The sequence below is a fragment of the Penaeus vannamei genome, chromosome 15 (genome assembly GCF_042767895.1).
Source record: "Penaeus vannamei isolate JL-2024 chromosome 15, ASM4276789v1, whole genome shotgun sequence".
Lineage (NCBI taxonomy): Eukaryota > Metazoa > Arthropoda > Malacostraca > Decapoda > Penaeidae > Penaeus > Penaeus vannamei.
The window spans coordinates 4011137-4016136 of NC_091563.1; positions in this window are offsets into that span (position 1 = coordinate 4011137).

Below are 5000 nucleotides of genomic sequence, written 5' to 3' on the forward strand. Positions count from 1 at the left end.
AAAATAATCCTTATTCGCATTCTACCCTCTCCCCCCAAAAAAGAATCCTTATTCGCATTCTACCCTCCCCCCCCCCAAAAAAAAGAATCCTTATTCGCATTCTACCCTCCCCCCCCAAAAAAAAAGAATCCTTATTCGCATTCTACCCTCCCCCCCCAAAAAAAAGAATCCTTATTCGCATTCTACCCTCCCCCCCCAAAAGAATCCTTATTCGCATTCTACCCTCCCCCCCAAAAAAAGAATCCTTATTCGCATTCTACCCTCCCCCCCCAAAAGAATCCTTATTCGCATTCTACCCTCCCCCCCAAAAAAAAAATCCTTATTCGCATTCTACCCTCCCCCCCCCCAAAAGAATCCTTATTCGCATTCTACCCTCTCCCCCCCAAAAAAGAATCCTTATTCGCATTCTACCCCCCCAAAAATAATCCTTATTCGCATTCTACCCTCCCCCCAAAAAAATCCTTATTCGCATTCTACCCTCCCCCCAAAAAATAATCCTTATTCGCATTCTACCCTCCCCCCCAAAAAAGAATCCTTATTCGCATTCTACCCTCCCCCCCAAAAAAGAATCCTTATTCGCATTCTACCCTCCCCCCAAAAAAATCCTTATTCGCATTCTACCCTCCCCCCAAAAAAAATCCTTATTCGCATTCTACCCTCCCCCCCCCCCAAAGAATCCTTATTCGCATTCTACCCTCCCCCCAAAAAAAAGAATCCTTACTCGCATTCTACCCTCCCCCCAAAAAGAATCCTTATTCGCATTCTACCCTCCCCCCCCCAAAAAAAAAGAATCCTTATTCGCATTCTACCCTCCCCCCCCCAAAAAAAAAGAATCCTTATTCGCATTCTACCCTCCCCCCCAAAAAAGAATCCTTATTCGCATTCTACCCTCTCCCCCCAAAAATAATCCTTATTCGCATTCTACCCTCTCCCCCCCAAAAAAAAGAATCCTTATTCGCATTCTACTCTCCCCCCCCAAAAGAATCCTTATTCGCATTCTACTCTCCCCCCCCAAAAGAATCCTTATTCGCATTCTACCCTCCCCCCCAAAAGAATCCTTATTCGCATTCTACCCTCCCCCCAAAAAGAATCCTTATTCGCATTCTACCCTCCCCCCAAAAAGAATCCTTATTCGCATTCTACCCTCCCCCCAAAAAAGAATCCTTATTCGCATTCTACCCTCCCCCCCAAAAAAGAATCCTTATTCGCATTCTACCCTCCCCCCCCCAAAAAAAAAGAATCCTTATTCGCATTCTACCCTCCCCCCCAAAAAAGAATCCTTATTCGCATTCTACCCTCCCCCCCCCCAAAAAAAGAATCCTTATTCGCATTCTACCCTCCCCCCCCAAAAATAATCCTTATTCGCATTCTACCCTCTCCCCCCAAAAATAATCCTTATTCGCATTCTACCCTCTCCCCCCAAAAAAAAAGAATCCTTATTCGCATTCTACTCTCCCCCCCCAAAAGAATCCTTATTCGCATTCTACTCTCCCCCCCCAAAAGAATCCTTATTCGCATTCTACCCTCCCCCCCAAAAGAATCCTTATTCGCATTCTACCCTCCCCCCCCCAAAAAAAAGAATCCTTATTCGCATTCTACCCTCCCCCCCAAAAAGAATCCTTATTCGCATTCTACCCTCTCCCCCCAAAAATAATCCTTATTCGCATTCTACCCTCCCCCCCAAAAAAAGAATCCTTATTCGCATTCTACCCTCCCCCCCCCCAAAAAAAAATCCTTATTCTCATTCTACCCTCTCCCCCCCCCAATAAAAAAAAATCCTTATTCGCATTCTACCCTCTCCCCCCAAAAAAAATCCTTATTCGCATTCTACCCTCTCCCCCCAAAAATAATCCTTATTCGCATTCTACCCTCCCCCCCAAAAAAAGAATCCTTATTCGCATTCTACCCTCCCCCCAAAAAAGAATCCTTATTCGCATTCTACCCTCCCCCGCCCCCCCCCCCCAAAAAAAAAAATCCTTATTCGCATTCTACCCTCCCCCCCCAAAAAGAATCCTTATTCGCATTCTACCCTCCCCCCCCAAAAAAAAAAAATCCTTATTCTCATTCTACCCTCTCCCCCCCCCAATAAAAAAAAATCCTTATTCGCATTCTACCCTCTCCCCCCCCCAATAAAAAAAAATCCTTATTCGCATTCTACCCTCTCCCCCCAAAAAGAATCCTTATTCGCATTCTACCCTCCCCCCCAAAAATAATCCTTATTCGCATTCTACCCTCCCCCCCCAAAAGAATCCTTATTCGCATTCTACCCTCCCCCCCAAAAAAGAATCCTTATTCGCATTCTACCCTCCCCCCCAAAAAAAAAAAAGAATCCTTACTCGCATTCTACCCTCCCCCCCCAAAAGAATCCTTATTCGCATTCTACCCTCTCCCCCCAAAAAGAATCCTTATTCGCATTCTACCCTCCCCCCCAAAAATAATCCTTATTCGCATTCTACCCTCCCCCCCCAAAAGAATCCTTATTCGCATTCTACCCTCCCCCCCAAAAAAAAGAATCCTTATTCGCATTCTACCCTCCCCCCCAAAAAAAAAATCCTTATTCGCATTCTACCCTCCCCCAAAAAAGAATCCTTATTCGCATTCTACCCTCCCCCCCCCTAAAAAAATCCTTATTCGCATTCTACCCTCCCCCCCAAAAAAGAATCCTTATTCGCATTCTACCCTCCCCCCCCAAAAAAATCCTTATTCGCATTCTACCCTCCCCCCAAAAAAGAATCCTTATTCGCATTCTACCCTCCCCCCCAAAAAAGAATCCTTATTCGCATTCTACCCTCCCCCCAAAAAAAGAATCCTTATTCGCATTCTACCCTCCCCCCCCCCCAAAAGAATCCTTATTCGCATTCTACCCTCCCCCCAAAAAAAAAGAATCCTTATTCGCATTCTACCCTCCCCCCAAAAAAAATCCTTATTCGCATTCTACCCTCCCCCCCAAAAAAAAGAATCCTTATTCGCATTCTACCCTCCCCCGCCCCCCCAAAAAGAATCCTTATTCGCATTCTACCCTCCCCCCCAAAAAAAATCCTTATTCGCATTCTACCCTCTCCCCCCCAAAAAAAAGAATCCTTATTCGCATTCTACCCTCCCCCCCCAAAAAGAATCCTTATTCGCATTCTACCCTCCCCCCCCCCAAAAAAAAAAAATCCTTATTCGCATTCTACCCTCCCCCAATAAAAAAAAGAATCCTTATTCGCATTCTACCCTCCCCCCCAAAAAAGAATCCTTATTCGCATTCTACCCTCCCCCCCCCAAAAAAAAAAGAATCCTTATTCGCATTCTACCCTCCCCCCAAAAAAGAATCCTTATTCGCATTCTACCCTCCCCCCCAAAAAAAAAAAAAAAAATCCTTATTCGCATTCTACCCTCCCCCCAAAAAATAATCCTTATTCGCATTCTACCCTCCCCCCAAAAAAGAATCCTTATTCGCATTCTACCCTCCCCCCCCCCAAAAAAAAGAATCCTTATTCGCATTCTACCCTCCCGCCCCCCCAAAAGAATCCTTACTCGCATTCTACCCTCCCCCCCAAAAAAGAATCCTTATTCGCATTCTACCCTCCCCCCAAAAAAGAATCCTTATTCGCATTCTACCCTCCCCCCCAAAAAAAAAAAAAATCCTTATTCGCATTCTACCCTCCCCCCAAAAAAGAATCCTTATTCTCATTCTACCCTCCCCCCCCCAAAAAAAAAGAATCCTTATTCGCATTCTACCCTCCCCCCAAAAAAAAGAATCCTTATTCGCATTCTACCCTCCCGCCCCCCCAAAAGAATCCTTACTCGCATTCTACCCTCCCCCCCAAAAAAGAATCCTTATTCGCATTCTACCCTCCCCCCCAAAAAGAATCCTTATTCGCATTCTACCCTCCCCCGCCCCCCCAAAAAGAATCCTTATTCGCATTCTACCCTCCCCCCAAAAAAAAGAATCCTTATTCGCATTCTACCCTCCCCCCAAAAAAGAATCCTTATTCGCATTCTACCCTCCCCCCAAAAAAGAATCCTTATTCGCATTCTACCCTCCCCCCCAAAAAAAGAATCCTTATTCGCATTCTACCCTCCCCCCAAAAAAGAATCCTTATTCGCATTCTACCCTCCCCCCAAAAAAAAGAATCCTTATTCGCATTCTACCCTCCCCCCAAAAAAGAATCCTTATTCGCATTCTACCCTCCCCCCAAAAAAGAATCCTTATTCGCATTCTACCCTCCCCCCCAAAAAAAGAATCCTTATTCGCATTCTACCCTCCCCCCAAAAAAGAATCCTTATTCGCATTCTACCCTCCCCCCAAAAAAAAGAATCCTTATTCGCATTCTACCCTCCCCCCAAAAAAGAATCCTTATTCGCATTCTACCCTCCCCCCAAAAAAGAATCCTTATTCGCATTCTACCCTCCCCCCCAAAAAAGAATCCTTATTCGCATTCTACCCTCTCCCCCCAAAAAAGAATCCTTATTCGCATTCTACCCTCTCCCCCCCAAAAGAATCCTTATTCGCATTCTACCCTCCCCCCCCAAAAAGAATCCTTATTCGCATTCTACCCTCCCCCCCCAAAAGAATCCTTATTCGCATTCTACCCTCCCCCCCCAAAAAGAATCCTTATTCGCATTCTACCCTCCCCCCAAAAAAAGAATCCTTATTCGCATTCTACCCTCCCCCCCAAAAAAGAATCCTTATTCGCATTCTACTCTCCCCCCAATAAAAAAAAATCCTTATTCGCATTCTACCCCCCCCCCAAAAGAATCCTTATTCGCATTCTACCCTCTCCCTCCCCCCAATAAAAAAAAAATCCTTATTCGCATTCTACCCTCCCCCCAAAAAAAGAATCCTTATTCGCATTCTACCCTCCCCCCAAAAAAAGAATCCTTATTCTCATTCTACCCTCCCCCCCAAAAAAAAGAATCCTTATTCGCATTCTACCCTCCCCCCAAAAAAGAATCCTTATTCGCATTCTACCCTCCCCCCCAAAAGAATCCTTATTCGCATTCTACCCTCCCCC